At 44.0% G+C, this 17,817-nt stretch overlaps 1 protein-coding gene across 3 annotated transcripts in view; it reads right to left on the bottom strand.

Annotated features, from left to right (window-relative positions):
• Positions 1–17,817, bottom strand: part of NEURL4 (neuralized E3 ubiquitin protein ligase 4) — a 1,090,504-nt gene that overhangs the window by 1,061,126 nt on the left and 11,561 nt on the right. The window lies entirely within an intron of this gene.

Here is a 17,817-nt window from a genome sequence, read left to right as displayed (position 1 = left end):
AAATCTCTTGCAGGGATTGATAGGGCAAAGAGATACGTGGGCATTTATGTAAAGGAGCCATTTCTTAAAGTCTCTCTAGAAATGTAGGTGTTTTATAAGCCGGTTATTGTCTACAGTATTGTAAGCTGCAGATAGGTCAAGTAGGGATAGGGTGAATGTTTTGTTAAGAGATGCTTTTCCATGTACAAAAGGAGCCATTTCCATGCTTCTCCCATTTCTAAACCTAGACGGATGGTCATGAAACAGGTCATTCCTTATGTACTTTGTGAATTGGGTAATAGTAATCTTACTCTATTTTAGCCACTGAGAGGATGTTTGAAGTTAGCCGATAGTTTGTAGGATCTGGGGGATCTAGCCCAGGCGTCTTAACTGGAGCAAGATTATTGCTTCTTTCAAGGAGTCAGGAATTATTCCTGAGTTGAGAAAATATTACTAAGATTTGTGATCGAGAGTCAAGAAATCTATGAAAACATAGGGTTGCACAAACAGTAATGACGATGCCAAGAAATAGCAGTGGGATGGGAGAGCCTGACGTCAGGGCATATTACTTGGCGGCTCAGACGAGGGTGTTTAGGGACTGGGTAAAAAGTGACAGGCAGAAGGTCTGGAAACACATGGACAACACCGTAGCAAGAGGTCACATTGAGGGGTTGCTGTGGAAACCCAAAAGGGACAGACCAGGTAAAATGTACCTCAGCAAGATTGGAGCCCTAGTGCGAGATTCTTGGGATGAAGTAGTAAATACAGCAGAATTTACAACATTCCCATCACCATTCACACTGATATCTTATAATTCCGCAATTCTCCGCTGGAATGAGTGGATCTGCATTTAATGAGTGAGAAAACGGAGGATGTCTTATACTATGGGACATATTTGAGGAAGGGGAGATTAAGACCTTCAATCAGTGCAAAAGAGACTTCTCAGTGACAGATGGGGAATGATTTCACTGTGCACAACTAAGGCATTGGGTGCTGCACCCAACAAATAAGGAAGCAGCAACTAGACCCCTAGTACCTTTTGAAAAACTGCTTAGATCAGACTCCAGGGACCAACATATGGTGGGCACAATTTACAAATACATAAAACAGAATGAGGTGGAAAGCCACAGGTGTTACATGAAGCAATGGGAAGCTTCAGTGGAGGCACCGATTAATGAGAAGGAATGGGCCCAGTTATGGGTAAATATCCCCAAGCTCACGAAATCAATTCAAGTGCAAGAGATATGGGTGAAGTCAATGTTCCAGTGGCATCTCACCCCAATGCGACTCCACAAGTGTTTCCCCAAGGGTATCCCGGGAATGTGGGGTGCTAGGGATGTGGCAGAACATTAGGTGAGAGTGTACACAGATTACACGGTTTTGGGACAAGATAGAAGGGGCCCATTTAGGAAATGTTGGGGGTAACAGGAAGGGGAAATAGAGGTTTGGCAGTCTCGGGGACAGGAGGAGCACTCAGACTTGGCATTGAAAGCACAGCGAAAGGTGTATGTGACATTAATGGAGGGCTGGGGCAATGGTCATTGCACACGATTGAGGAATATAAAAAAGAACGGCTGAGGGAACACGAATGGGTGGGAAAGGTCTGGCACTTCGCTGCACTGGAATGGGTGTCCTACTCTCTTTGGGAGACCCTGGGGGCTTTCTTGCTGACAGGAACCTGGTGCTAAAATTCTTAAGGAAGGATGCCAGAGACGCATGGTGCCCAAGAAAGTTCAAACTCCTGGGATTGGGTCAATAAAGGGGACTCCCAGTGGGAAGGGAAGAGGGGAAAGGACAGTGACACGCGTAGGAAGAAGGTGAAAGAAGAATGCATGGACTATGGCCGATTTCAAATCAAAGAAATTGAGAATTTCAGTGGAAGGGGATTGGGAAGGGTGGGTGAGGTGGGGGAATATAGGATCCAGGGTGGGGGGAGTTGGGAAAAGTTTATGAGAGGCTGGGCAAGGAAAGTATTCTCCAGGTGCCTTGGTGAATTTGGCAATTCTAACACCCTTGGGCAAGAAAAAGATTTCCCATGGATGCATTAAATGAGGATGAAGAGACAGGTTCCATCACTTGACATTTATGATGAGTTTCAGATCTGTTATTTACATTACTCACAATGCCTGCTTCGTTGGAGCCAAAGTGGAGTTTGCAGAAGCAGGAGGTATACCCCTTTTTCATTTTTGCTGGTTGACTTTAGTGACATAGAAATAGTGTCTACTAGTGGTAAACAAATTGCTGCTGCCACTTTAAGGATTCGTTGCACTTCGCTCAGCCCACTGCTGTGACCCGCTTCCTGCTTCATAAAATCTCTGCAGGAAGCGAAGCGGAGCAGAATTGGAGCCAAGGTGGAGTTTGCAGAAGTTTGCTGGATGAGCGCCGGAGAGCGCAGGAGAAAGTGCTCAAAGTCCCATGCCTCCCCGGAACACAGACGTGCCAACAGCTAAGGCTGGGAGGCGGCGTGCGTAAAGTAAATGAAGCTGAGAATCCGACGTATGACTTTTTAAATGACACACCGGGAAATGGTATGGAAATAAATGATGTGGACGTTTCATACATCAATGTAGCAAATAGAGGAAAACGGGGAGAGAAATGACAAATGCCTCAAACGAAAGGGGAAAATCCACCCAAAATTGATCTTGAATGGAAAAATGGGGGCGTTGCCAATCCTGCACAGAGATAGTACAGATAGTGTACTTGCTACTGATGAAAAGGATTACACTTTGAAGTTGATGGTTGAGGGAGATATGGACATGGAAGAGGGACCTGAACTGAATTCTACTCCCAGCATTAGGATACATTCAAAAGTAAATTTTGGGAATCAAACTAAAAACTGGTATAATAAAGGAGAAGAAACAGGGAATATCCTCACTGGAAGACACTATTGGGAAGTTAACCATAGAGCCCAGCCCATTGGAAATGGGGAAAAATGCAGCTCTGGCGGCGCAGTTGATAAAGGAACTTGCTGACCTCACTAAAAAAATTGTGCATCCGAAAAGTTTTAGTTCAACCAGTGTAATTGAGCGAGTGCACATTCTGGATGAATCGTTAAAGCAAGCTGATTTGAAGGCGGAAGAAAGTAGAATCCACAGCTTGCACAAAGGAAAATCGATATGCAGTGCTGAACAAAAGCGGGCCTCCCAACAAATAAATAACAAGAAGGTGGGTAATAAATGCCTCCCTGAGAAAGACTCGATACAGGCCCCAATAGAGCCATCTGAAAATGACTTTGAAGAGGCTTCTTCAGAGGAAAGGGGTCTGAATGGTAGCTCTGCGGGTGCGAAGGCTGGAGACTCAGTCTTTGAAGAAAAGAATATTCCACCATCACAATATTCTTCCACATCATCATCATCATCAGGATCATCCCACCAATGTTGTGATTGTGTAAGGAAAAATAAATGAAGGGAAACCTGTCCCTGAGATCGGAGGAGTGAGCTTGACTTCAACAACTTATGATGGCGTCCCTTACTACATCACTTTTGCATTTTACCAAACTCTACGAGGCCATAACAAATAAACTCCAGGATCAATCTGTTTTGATCCTAGGAATATTGAATAAATTGGTGAGTTTGGAGGCATTGGCAAATAAGATGGAGGCAAGGATGGATAAAGAGGCAGAAGCTTCGAATAATTGGCAAAATCGCCTATGCGATTTGGCGCGGAGGGAGTCCACTGAAAAGTAATCTCTGATGGAGGCTCTGTTGCTTGATGGTGAATGAATGAGGGCCCAAATTAAGGCATTACAGAGATCGAAAAGCAAGGAAGCTGAGTCATGGCCGTAACTTTAGAGGGGGACATGTGTGTTAGTCCTGCCCCTCCCCCCCCCCAACTTTCATGGCACACCATTTTGTCCCCATTCATTTGGCTGGGGCACCTTTTGTTCAGATGTCATGTGTTCCCCCCCACCCAACTTTTTCAGCAAATTTACTCCACTGAGCGGAGTCCCGAATAGTAGAGCAAGTGAGTTTGGATCCAAAAGAACCAACTCAGGCGATATCAAGGAAACAAAGTACACTGTTGATACCCAAGGGCGGAAACATCTTCTCTTTGTTTAAAGCCCCCAAAGTAACAGAAGGTAAATCCAGCAAAGCTGCTATGCACATTACCTATAAGAAAAGCAATCAAAATAAGAAGCATATTACAAAGCAGCCCAGTTGCGTATAATAATCCCACACCTGAGACAGCAAGCGGATTTACACTGGATAGCCCTGGACAATTTCCACCTTCGTCCGTACACCGTTGGTGAATGGCTATGGGTCCCGGGACCCCAACTGCGGTACAGCATCCGAAATCATCCTATACTCAGAACCATCTGGGCAATTTGGAAACCGAATAATACCATGAAAGGGATCACGCCCTGGCCTTCTCCCCTAGGACATATCTGGGTCCCAGTGATACGTGATGACATATCTGAACTGCTAAGCTACCAGTCTTGGTATGAAGCAGGTCTGGAACGAGCTGGCCAATTATTGAGAAACAAGACCTTCATAACTATACAAGAACTTGAGGACACACTCCACATAGGCCTGCTGTCTGTCTTCCAATACCTAAAGTTGAAGGGAGTAATGTCTCGTGAGAAATGGAAAGACCAACTACAGAGGGACCTCACGCCCTTTGAAAAAAATACTGGACACCTTAGTGGGGTCTAAAGGCCTGATAAGCTCCATGCACAATGCTCTGATAACGACGGACATAGCTCCCTCAACCAAATTGAGGAACAGATGGGGAGCTGATTTGGGTGGACCTCTCCAGGAAGAGATGTGGCTGCGCATATGTAGACAGACGGCCAAATCATTGATATCATGCCAATATAAACTCCATGCAATTAAACTCCTCTACAGGTGGCAGTACGATCCACTTAGACTGGCCGACAATGTACCAAGGAGCAAACCCGCAATGCTGGAGGGGCTGTGGTCACGAAGCGAATTACTGGCACATGTGGTGGGGCTGCAATAAAGTTCAGCCTTATTGGGACAAGGTTCTCAGCTGGATCAAGGATCTCGACGAGGAAGAAAGGGAGAAACACCTCCTACTGGTCCTCTTCGGCCTTTTCGAGGACGAAGAAACGATCCTAAAAGCTCCCAAGATGGTTTTGGGCCTCCTGATGGCCGCAAGAGCCTGCCTTACAATGACCTGGAAGAGACCATCCCTCCCCACCAAGGAGGAATGGGTGAATGTCACGCAAACCATCTTCAGAATGGAAGCCCTGACCGCCGCTCTACATGGAAAAGGTGCCTCTGCTGAAATGGAATGGGCAAACGTACGTGCAAAATACGTCACATGAGAGAACTTGTGCATAATGCCGTAATGCAAACACAACAATCTACTTGACGACTGTGGCATTGTCAAATTGTCCTAAGAGTTCTTAAACAATCGCGCCTAATCTCGCCATATAAACTCTATAATGAGATACCACATGAATCAAGAAAGCTGTCTTTGCTCTCAACGGGGGCATGAACTGAACGGGAGGGGGGTTAGGGGTTTTTCCAATATTTTTCTAACCAACACATTGTGTGTCATACTCCTATGTTGGTCCTTCCATGTTATATGATATAATCTTGCATTTTTGCTTATGTGAAACTTCCTTCTGTAAAACCAATAAAACTGAAATTTCAAAAAAAAAAAATATAAATATAAGAAGATAACCAAGAATATGCCATTTTCCACAAAGAGGAAATCAAATGGGTCAAGAGCCTTCCTAAGAAACCTACGCTCCCCCCAGCAAGCGACAACAGTCCTGACCCGAAAAGAGCCAGGAAAGAACTGGTGATCACAGAAGACGATCAGATCGAAAAGATCGGGAAGCTGGGAGAAGTATAGGTGGATAATGAGATCATTGATCCATCAGAAGTCGACCTTAGTGATCTCATAGAAGAGATTGAAAGGGTTTAAGAGGATGAACGGTGGAAAGACATCAGTAATTCTGAGTGGGCAAAAATGTAAAATCAAGTGGAAGAAATGATAAAACCACTTCAAAAGAATACTATAAAATCGAAGGAGAATCATAAAGGTCTTCCAATACTGCAAGAGTTGATACCCTTTAAATCAATGGAGGAGAAGAGAACGGGGCTTGCAGTTAAAAAGCCCACAAAATGGAGGGAGGAATAGGGGGAGAATAGAGCGAGGCCAAGGGAAAACCCAAAATTTTGCATTATGAAAACCAACAAAGGGGGGGGGGGAGAGGAAAAGGCTGAGAGCCACCAGAGATCGAACTTTAAAATATATGTGGAGAGTGTAGATACACTGGTGCTTAATAGAAGAAACTGCCTCAGTTTGCTGAACTGTATTGTACCAATGTACCAGATAACCACAAGAGATATTAGCATCGTAGAATTTGTTCTGGACAGACAGACAGATTGGGTTATCCTCCACCTGGTAGCACAAGACAAGAAGGATTTAATGTTATACCTGAAGGATAAATTCCTTCCTTTGGGCTATGACGTCAGCGACCATCATGAACGGATGAGAGAGAATTGGAGGGAAGCAACGATGCAGAGGGAAACTATTAAGAAGAACAAAGTGGAAACTCCTCAAAAGAATCGAAGCATTGTGGGAGAGAAAACTATCTTGCCCATAAAGGAAAATCTGAAATCCTGGAAATTTACAATAGACAATCAGAGAAACAAGGGAGACTTGAAAAGATCAGAAAAAGAGGAGCTTACTGTATAGGAAGACTCATGGAGATGGATAGCCAGTACTCTGAGTGGTGGCCAGGGGAACTAGATCCCCCGAAGGGAGAGGGTGGGGGGGAGGGGATTATTGAAGATAGCTTCCTGGAGTGCAAGGGGATTTCAGTATCTTTTTTCTGAAAGAATTATAAAACTAGAAAGATTAAAATACTATGTTTCCAGGAAACATGGCTGAGGACCACGCCTGTGTGTGATGGGTATGCTGCCTTCTTGAACCCGGCTCCAAAAAGGGGCTAACTGACCACCAATATTCAGGTCTCCGGACTCTTGTTAAATTAGATTCAGATTGGACTATTACGAATGCCAAAAGCCGAAATCCCTATGTGCAGATTATGTTATTAGAACAGAAGCAAAAAACCTGGCTTAGCCCGATATTCATGATTAACATCTATTGGCAAGTGAATATGAGCAAGGGAATCAAGTTAGTGGAATGTTTTGGAAAGGCAATTGACGAAATGATGGGGGAGAGGGAAGATGTCAAAATTCTCCTCTGTGGCGACTTAAATATCAAAATACTAAGTAGGACAGGTCATCTACTGTGTAAAACTGAAGAGTGGATGAATGCTATGATAGCAATGAATATGTTTATGCTAAATGGACAAACTACGGGGGATATACCAGGGAGGTGTACATGGAAGCGAGGGGAGCAGAGATCATGTATCGACTTTTGCTTTGTCTCCGGAAATCTTAGAGAGAATGTGGACATGTTTAATATCATGCCACAGCTACGGAGTGATCACGACTTGTTGGCGACTTCCATTCGAAATAATGTTGAGGAGGAAGAAAGGAAAAGAAAAATGGGAGAGGTGGAATTAGAAAGGGGAGGAAACCGCCTTGGACTAAAACAGCAAGATGTGATGTTGGTTGCAAGTCGATACAGGGACTCTGCTCTAGCCGACCCTTCCTGTGTGGAATATTAGGGGATCCTTCAAGAATTTGGTCCTAAGGGAGGGGTTTGGGGGAGACCACCAAAAAAGTGGGTACGAAACATTGGTATGATCACTCTCTGGTAAAGAGGAGAAAATTGCTTCTGCAGTCCATTTGGAAAAAAAATAAAGAGGGTGATAAGCCACAAAGCAGAGAAAATCAGGATAGCAAAACAGCAGTACATAAACTGGTGCATTGGGACCAAGAGCATGAGAGCCTAAAACAATGCTGAACACATGCTAAGGGTGGTTTGTGCAAAGAACACTAGAAACCTTTGGGAACTAATTAACAAGGGTGGCTCCCTTAGGCCAAGTACTACCATCAGCATGGTATCAGAGTCAGATTGGTAGCTCATTATCCAATCCTATTTGAGGATCCAGTTTGGACACAAAGTAAGGTGGAAGAGCCATAACCTCAAACTTGGAGTTTTGCATTTGATGAGCTAGATGCAGAAATAATGATAAAGATGTTGAGTTCATCGCGAGATGAGAGTCCCGATGGCTTATCCAACCAGAAACTTAAGAAAAATCATCAACAATGGAGCAAATGCTTGCCAGTACTCTGCCCAGATTATAACAAATAAAAAGATACCACCATCATGGAGGGAGGCAAATATAGTGCCAATTTTCAAAAAAGGGGATAGGGCGGTTCCGAAAAACTACTGCCCTATTGCCCTCCTAGACTCAATAGGGAAATGTTTGCAATGGGGTCCTGTTGAGAGATCCAAGACATTGGGCCGAGAAAAGTGGTATCCTGGACCCAAGACAAACAGGTTTTGTCAAGCGCGTGGGTACCACTTTAAATCTCTTTATGATTAACATCTTGAAAGAGAGCCCTGGAAACAGATACGCGCTTATATTTAGCATTCGTTGAACAGGCGTTCGATGGAGTCATAAAGGAGAAGCTTTGGGCCAAATTAAGAGCTTGGAATTGCCCTCAAGACCTGGTAGAGGTCTTCGAGGCGTTGTATACCAACACCTCGTGAGGATTCGACTTTCGGGAAAAGGACATCTGTCGCAAAGAATCTTTACCTACCGAGGTTTGAAGCAAGGGTGTGCTTTGGCTCAGTTTTTATTTTGTTTATACCTTGCAGATTTGGCTGAATCACAGAGAGGGGTAAATGCCTTCCCCCGACGATTAATGGTATATACCAGTACCTTGGATACTTTTTGGGAATGACCTAGTCTTCTTAGACCGAACACCTATTGGTTTACAGAGCAGAATCCATGCATTCAATACTTACTTAAGGGAGGATGGCATGAAGATGAATTTGATAAATCCAAGATACTGGTAACGAAAACCGCCCACAAAAACAAGGTAGAGATGTGGAGCCCGAGGCCTTGAAAGTGGTGGATACAATGACCTATTTGGGAATTGTGATAAAACAGAAGTATTAGTGATCAGTGATCAGGGACACTTAGTTCATTTGAGATCCAAATTGACCACTCTAATAAATCGCACAAGTATTAACCTATGGTTCCGAGGCTATATTACATCTACCTTGGCAAATATGGGAGAAATTAGAGGGTCAGTTTTGGCGCACACTTCTGAGAGTTCCAAATGTGGTGCCTACATGTGCCATTGTGCAAGAATTAAAGCTACAATCCTTCGAATCTATGGTTCTATGAAAAACAGTGGCTTTATATGGGAAGCGCAGATATAAAACAGACAATTCCTTTTGTAATCTTCGTTTCAACTAAAAACGGACACGATAAGTATATAACCCAGTGGAAAGTAAAGATTTTAAGGATTTTACAACAGAAAGATATTTGGTCCGATGTTCTTGCAGTAAATCCTACTAAAGTCAAGTGAAAATTGCAAGACTTGTATTGGGCAAGCAGGTTAGAACAATGTGAACAAATGAAATTGAGTGGTCTAAGAACGGCGGCGGAAAGGAAGGTCCTAAATCCCCTCCCAAGCAACCTACAGAAATGTCCATCTCAGGACTATCGTGATATGCTTTTTCGATGTAGACTTAACAGTCTAGCGAATGGAGAAGTTCTGTGGGCACGAAAGATGCTAAGTATTGAAGGTGATATATGCAGGTTCTGTAAGGAGAAAGATGTGGTGCAGACTTTATGCCATTGGGTAACTGACTCACTGAAAGAAATTAGACAATTCTATCTAGCAGAGTACGCTATGGATGAAAGTACGGAGTACAAATGATTGGAGAGCTTGGGTTATCATGGGAGAAAAGACCGGTCTAATAATTGCGGTATTGAAAGAGTTTTAAAGATTAAGATGGAACTAAATGAAAAGATGTAAGGATAATGCTGCATAATGTTTATGTTCTTTCTTTATTTCTGTCTCTGAAAAGTGGATGGATGTTTAATTTTTTGTTTTCCTATTTTAAGATGATGTAAAAATGTTAAAAGGTGTATGTCAATAGATGTTCTATTTTTTTAAACCAATAAAACATTTAAATAAAAAAATAAAATAAGAACAATGCCTGCTTAAACTTCCCCAAACACCACCAAGAAGGAAAAGATTTGGTAACTTGAAAATACAGTGGCAAACAAAATTCTATCACATCCAGTGTGAACCAGGAACAATACAAAAAACAACAAAAAAGTACAAGTCAAGCCACATTTCAATACCAGAATCTAGGATACATCTACAGAAGCAGAACTGTAGCTTATCTGATCTGCACTACTCTTTTCTTTGACACCAGAAACAAACTACAAATAATAAGAACTACATTTAACATAGATCACTGGTAAATTAAAGAACCAATTAACATGCTAGTACCCCTACCAATCACAGTCCACCGTATATGGACAGGTCACGTCCTCTTTCCCGCTGCTAGCACAAATGAAAGCTACATTTTCCAACCTGTCCTAAATGATATGGTGTACATTTTAATGTAATGCCATTTTGTGCATTATCCATCCTGTCCTACTGTGGAGAGGTGCTGGGCATTTTTTTGCCTGTGGCAAAGAAGGGGGGGGGACAAAAGGACCTACCTCTTAGATTAGACAGATTATACAAGGTGGGCCTAAGTCCTCTTAACTGAGTGTACCAAAATTATATTGCCCAAAGCCAAAAGTTTACAAGGTGAAAGTACTGATACACCAGATAGAGTGCTTTGTATTTTACTCTGGCCGCCACCAGGAGCCAATGCAGCTCCTATGGGACTGTATTCAAATGTCCCCTGTGGTGAATCCCAGACACGGACATGACTGCCATATATTGGCCACATTGAAGCTTTGATATTAAGTAGTATGGTCTTTCTATACAGGAAAGAGATATATACCCTTTGGAGTCTTGCAAAGGTGTGCCGATCATCGACATGAAATCGGATCTGAGGGAGGGACTTTTAACCTTATATGCTTATTTCCTTGTGAAGGCAGGACATCTCATTCACAGGTGATGCAGGATTTTTTTTTTTATCATGTTCATTCTAGTATTTAGGAAGCACCCTTATTGGCGATTGTGGTACCAGTAATACTAGATCAGTTAAAAATGTGGATACTTATTAAAATCAATACATACAATGGAAAGGCAGATCTCATTATTAATAGGCAGAACATCAACCTCTTGTTATTGCTTCAAGGGTGCGTTGGGTGCCATTTTGTCAACATTATAGCAGAAGCTCAGGCATTGTTAGCTTGCTGCTAAAGATGGAGACATATTTCCGTTTGTAATGATGTTTCACATTTCACTTAACCATGGGGGTCGGGGGAGGGGTAAGTAAGCATGTGAGGTTGTCTGTGCACAATGGCCAGTGCCGGTTTGTCAAGGAAGAGATAAGGCAGGAGGTTCGTCTCCGTCAACAAGCCGAGGTCATTTGTGCCCTGTGGAGCAAGGCTATGCAAAAATTGCACTAGATAATACATTGCACACAATCATTAATTTTTCGCAAACCTTGAAGTTGTGTTTTGCCATTATTAATGATCAAAGAAAAGAGAACATGCAATAAAATACATACACATTCTTTGCTTCTTCTTGTATATGTTTGCAGGTTTGAGGAATAAAAAGGCAGATGGGACAACAAACATTTGCGCCTAATTCAGAAACCAGATGGTGTGCAATGTTAGATTTCTGCTGCGCCAGCTCCTCTCAAATGCGAGACGCTTAGACATGAAGAAATGGTCCCAACAGTGGTGCCTTGTCTACTCAGGATATTTCTGAAGACAATCCAACAAGGTGCTGAGGTGCGGGAGCTGTGCTCCTACACCAGGCTAAGAGTATTCAGCTGCTTTCCCAGCTGCCTGCGCACGTGCCATTTTACTTCCTACCACCCTATCTAAAACAAACAACGCACATATTCTCGCTTCTGTACGGGATACCCAGGTGTTAAAAGGAGGACATTTCGAAGCTGAAGCAAGGATCTTGGGATTCTAGGCTTTTGGCTTTGCCACAGGAAGACCAGTAGCGATTCCTTCCAGACATAGAAACATATTATAGGGCGGCCCAACTCCGAGTCCTTGTTCCACAAGTCAGACAACAGTTAGAACCACAGTGGATAGCCCTGGATAACTATCACCTCCGTCCCTTTATCTTGGGTGAATGGTTATGGGTGCCTGGGCCCCAATTACGTAATAGCATCAAATCTCACCCCATTATAGGTACAATATGGACAACATGGAAGCCAGGCAAGAAAATGGTTGGAGTTACGACATGGCCCTCTCCTCTAGGTCACCTTTGGTCACCGGGGATCCGAGATGCAATCCCGGAACCAGGAAGCTTTGAAACCTGGTACCAGGCGGGGCTAGAAAGGGCAGGTCAACTATGGAGAAATGGCTCTTTTATATCCATTCAGGAGCTTCAGGAGGCGCTCGACATAGGCCCGCTCTCGGTCTTCCTGTACATGAGACTCAAGGGGGTAATGACAAGGTCGATATGGAAAGAACAATTACAGAGGGACCTTACCTCATTCGAAAGAATTCTTGACACATGCACGGGCTCTAGAGGTTTGATAAGTGCAATGTACATGGCATTGATTGAGGTCGATATTACACCTTCCCTGACACTCAAAAGCAGATGGGAATCGGATATGGGCAGGCAAATCTCACAAAAGTTATGGCTTCAAATATGCAGACGAACAGCAAAATCATCTATATCTTGCCAGTATAAACTACATGCCGTCAAGTTAATGTATAGATGGCAATATGACCCAATCCGGCTTGCCAAAATGTATCAAGGAGTAAGCCCATACTGCTGGAGGGGCTGCGGGAAGCGGGCGGATTATTGGCATAAGTGGTGGGGATGTGCAGTGGTCCAAGCCTACTGGTCAGAGGTTCTTAGCTGGATCAGGGGCTTGGAACAGGATGAAAGAGAGAAACAACCACTGCTGATTTTATTTGGCCTGATTGAAACGGAGGACACGATCATGAAAGCACCCAAAATGGTACAAGGTCTGTTGATGGCTGCACAAGCCCGTCTTACCATGGTATGGAAAAGAGCCACACTGCCTAGCAAAACTGAATGGCTAGGTGTTGCTCTGAGCATTTACAGAATGCTTACATGGAGATCGCACCACTGTCGAGAACGAATGGTCTGAATTTTGTGCTACATATGTCATGTGAAAGGAATGTGTGCAAAGAACTGTTGAATTTCGTGTCAATTTAGTCAATGGCTGATGGAGTCTGTTATGCCAGAGTTGTGGGTTATGCTGCGCCTACTTGACCTATGTCACGAGTACAATAGCGGTTCACTGGCAATGTTTGAAGCTGTTTTCTATCCCCGGACGGCGATACGTGAAGGGGGAAAGGGGCGGGGTAAAGAAAGTGGGTTTTGTCAACATTAATGGTTAATTATGTGATTTCAAGAGACTCTACACGCTTTATATGAAAATGATATTCGCTGTGAACATTCTCTCTTTTTTCTCTCTCGACTCAGCGATGGAATTTGCATGTACATGATTGTCGAACCTTTACAAAACCAAAAAAATGTAAATAGAATTTTTTTTAAAAAAGGACATTTTCAGCTACATGATTATGTTAGGTTTATAGTTTTGTTGTCTTGTCTCTGGGTCGTTGACGCAACCTCCCTCCCGTTTTAAAAGAAGGATGGGCATCACCCAATCACATATGAGCTATGTTCAGTACCCAGCTGACACGCCTATGGCCAGGAAGGTGCCATAGGCGGAGAATCAGTTAAAATGTGTAAAATGACATGAAAATTACGCTGCCAAACCGGATGAAAGAATTTCCACAATCTGGTTAATTTTATCAGGGGGAACCAAATGTGGTCCGGGTCCTACTGGACGCTAAGGATATAAAGGTGATCCAAAAGAATGGTCAGCCTTTGCACTAAGCAGTACAGAAGCATCACAAAGTGTAATTACTCTTGCAGAAGCACAGGGAAATAGGGTAAATTAGAGAAAAGGTTACATGAGAAAAAGAATGTTATATTATTGGGCATTTGTATAGTGCCTTTTACCATTGCTGCGATTCCAAAGTGCTCTGAGTTGACCGCAGTCTAGGTCCGTAGAGAGAGTAGTGTAGTAAAAAGTGCTTGGGTACACTCAGTATGTGTGCTGCCAGTGTGTAATAGGTGGCGAGTGGCTGTAAACTACTGCTAGGTGTGATGCAGTAGTTGTGTAAGATCAGTAGAATGTGTGCAGCAAGACCAAAGGACTATGGTATCTGCATGCTGGCGGCGGTGGTGTTTGTGATGGACGTTGTGTGTGCAGCTAGATCGATTGCGAGAGGTTTAGCTGTATTCTATTGTTTGCTGGTGCAGGCCAAGAGTTAACAGTGGTGTGTTTGAGTGTGTTTTCCAGAGAGACCATGTTTCTGTTGAGCTTCCAGTGCCCGTCGAGGGCGTAGTAGCTCTCCGGTTTCTTGATGGGATAGGTTATGTTGGCGAAGTCCGACGGTGGTGTAGGCATATCCGTCTCAAAAATCATGTTATTACTGTATAGGTGCTAGCAACGTCCTCGGTCGGTAGATCTTCTAATTAGAATCCCCGATAGGTAGTTCTACTAGGAAATTCCCAGATATTTGGGATTAGCAAAGAATAAGTGCTCATACTTTACTTGCTACAGAATTGCTGACAGGGATTTCCAGATGTGTAGGATTAGCAAGCAAGGGCATTTCCTGGACTGATAGCATAGTGCGTAATTGCAGGGCAATGACCAAATTCCTAAGTGCTATTGGTGCATGAGTTGCTAGTTCTGCTATATACATTCACTGGTCGGTGTGATTAGCAGAATAACTGCTAGATGGCTCTCTGGTGTCTAGATCTGCTGTTGGATTTCCAGGTGCGTAGAATAAGCAGGCATGTGCCTTCTTGGACTGACTCCGTAGTGCATGATTGCATAGCCTTGATCAAGGTCATGAGTGTTATTGGTGCTCCAGTTACTGGTCTCTGCACAACCACCCCCGATTAATGGCGATAGATGGCTCTAGGCCTCAAAGCGTACATAATTCCTGCGGATGAGGCGATGAATAATTCTGTCAGTTACATGGATGCCTCTATGATTTGGAGTTCATGTCTGTGCAAAGGCTCTAGGTAGTGGAATTAGATATCGTCAAGCCTAATGGTCTATGATGGGCCCGTAATCAGCGGGGAACCACATCAGGTGTGGTAGTGGTGGGGGCTGGTCGAGTGGTTCACGGTGTTCCCTTATGTGTTTTTAGGAAAAGAGCCAGGTTTTGAGTGCCTTCCAGAAGGCAATGTAGTCTTTGCAGTGACTAATGCAGGGAGGCAGCGAGTTCCACAGAGTAGGCGTCAGGGTTGAGTAGGCAGACCCTCTGATCCTGGCTGAATTGGAGGTGGGGACCACTAGGAGGGCAGTGCTAGACCAAAGGGTGCGAGTCAGGTGGTAAGGCGTAATCTTTTCTTGTGGGAATTTGGGGCCTGCTTTGTGCACCGCTTGGTGGGAAATACAAAGGAATTTGAAGGAGGCACTGCGTCCAATTGGGAGCCAGCATGGGGTGCAGAGATCATGTGGTCCCTTCGTCCAAATGCGAGAAGCAGTCTGGCAGCAGAGTGTTGTACTCTTTGGAGTTTAACTGTTAGGTCGGTGCACCCAGGCAGAGGGAGTTCGCATAGTCACGTCTGGACATGACAAAGGACATAATTGCAACCAGTCTGTTGGGGTAGGGAAGGGAAGATATGCGTCAAGAGCCTAAGGTGGAAAATGACAGGCTTTGGATGTATTGTTGATGTGGTGAGACAGAGTTAGGTCAGAGTCCATTGTGCAGCCAAGGTTTTTGGCAGTGGTGGAGGTCGTGGGGGCGGGGGGAGGCCGAGTGAGGGTGACCAGGGAGTTGGTTGGGGGGAATAGAGCAGATTTGTCCACATACCATGGTCTCGGTTGTACCCAAATTCAGAATAAGATATGGTTGGACGTCATCCGGCGGTCAATGTCTGAGAGACATGCTGCTAGGTCAGGGCTGGGGTAGGTAGGCGATTTAAGAATTCTCAGGATGATTTGTGCGTCACCCACATAGTTATAGCAAATGAGGTTGTGTGAGTGGATGATACTGGGCAGGGGGGAGGGAGGGGCCAAGTAAAGGTTGAAGAGAAGGGGAGAGAGGCAGGCACCTTGGGGTACACCAGTATTTACAGGGCGTGCAGCCGAGTGAACAGAGGGGAAATTAGTGATTTGCTGTCTATTAGAGAGGAATGAGGCGATCCTGAATAGAGCTGAATCACGTATTCCTAAGGAGTGCAGTCTGTCAAAGAGTATCATGTGGTTGATGGTGTCAAAAGCTGCAGGGGGGTCAAGAAGAATAAGATGCGCATCCTTCGGAATCTGCTGTCCTTTTGAGGTCATCCCAGATAGAGATCAGAGTGGTTTCTGTTCCGCATCACTGACGGAAACCTGATTGTGTGGGCTATAGGAGATTGTTAGATTCCACAAAACCATTGAGCTTAGAGTAACCCGAGGGGTTGATGAGTTTTGCCAGGAATCTGGTATTGGAGACTGGCCTGTAGTAGAGGGTCGAGGGATGCTTTTTTTAAGCAGAGGATTGACATGCAGAGTTTTGAAGGAGTCTGAGAAGATGCCGGAGGTGAGAGAGTCCTTGAGAATAGACTTCGCCAATACTCCTGCACAGGTAGAGGGGAGGAGAGAGGCAGGACCCAGTAGCCTATTGCTCATCAATGATCATCTAATTATCTATTTTCCTATGTTGGGATGCATATACAATGTCCCAATGTAGCTTTAAAGATTCCTAATAGAGCTCATATCTCCACCTCTAGGAAAAATATCCATTGGCTAAAAATCAAAGACAGGATCGCCCTCAAAACACTTTCCCTCACCTCCAAATGTCTTAATAACTTAGCCCCCCCTTACCTGGCCAACAGAATCCACAAGAGAACCTCAAACCGTCCCACCAGATTAACGCCTTTACCCTAGTGGTGCCTAGATACAAAAAGAGTACAGCTGGCGGCTCTAGCTTCCCGGTCATAGCGGCGCAAAGTTGGAATAAACTCCCGCTAGATCTCAGAACGGACCAACCTTACTCCAGTTTCAGGTGAAAAGTCCTCACCTGGATACGTGCCAATGACACTTAGCTTGACCTCCCCTAATGATACTAGATGACTGTAACTAGATTAATGATTTCTGTTCAACCTGACTGAACCGCAGTCTTGCATTTTTCTTGCTTACCTACCTTGTGTTCTAATATGAACTGTATCAACCGTATTTTTTCCTGTACTGCCCTGTACTCTCTGAACTGTAGTCTGCATTTTCTTGTATACCCACCCCCCGCTCTAATGTGAACTGTATCAACTGCATTTCTCCTGTAACTAAGTCCTTAAGCTTACTTGTACTGTTTGCGCCCAGCTACCCTTTCGGGTTTGGTTCTGCGCTATACCAAATAAATAAACAAACACAAAACAAACAAACAAGGAAAGGAGGTTTACGCTACGCAAAATGTATTAGCCTATGGTGCGGCTTGTTTAGACCGATGTTGAAATTAACGTGTATTCTGTGTAGTTAGGAGATTTGGGATATATGTGTTACTTTCTATCTAGTTTTGAATACATTTTAGTTTGCATCACAAGCAACAATGTAATCACAATGTTATCTCTGGGGGAAAACTTTATAGTGCCTAGAATGAAGTGCGAGGGGCCTGCACTTGCGAGATATAAGAGTTTGTCGACAGAGAAGGTGACTGTAAGGGGACACAGTAATCGTATGAAGTGACCATGTAGGGATTTGAGATGACTGACTGAATATGCAGTTGGAATATCATGGTGTTATGAATTCTACCGTCTGTACATAAACACTTTGAAGATTGCAGTCTGCTTTAGGCCGCAG

Source organism: Ambystoma mexicanum, chromosome 1p (assembly GCF_040938575.1).
Source record: "Ambystoma mexicanum isolate Mex_15411 chromosome 1p, UKY_AmexF1_1, whole genome shotgun sequence".
Taxonomy (NCBI): domain Eukaryota; kingdom Metazoa; phylum Chordata; class Amphibia; order Caudata; family Ambystomatidae; genus Ambystoma; species Ambystoma mexicanum.
The sequence above is the reverse complement of the archived record's forward strand: the minus strand, read 5'-3'. Positions and strand labels throughout refer to the sequence as shown.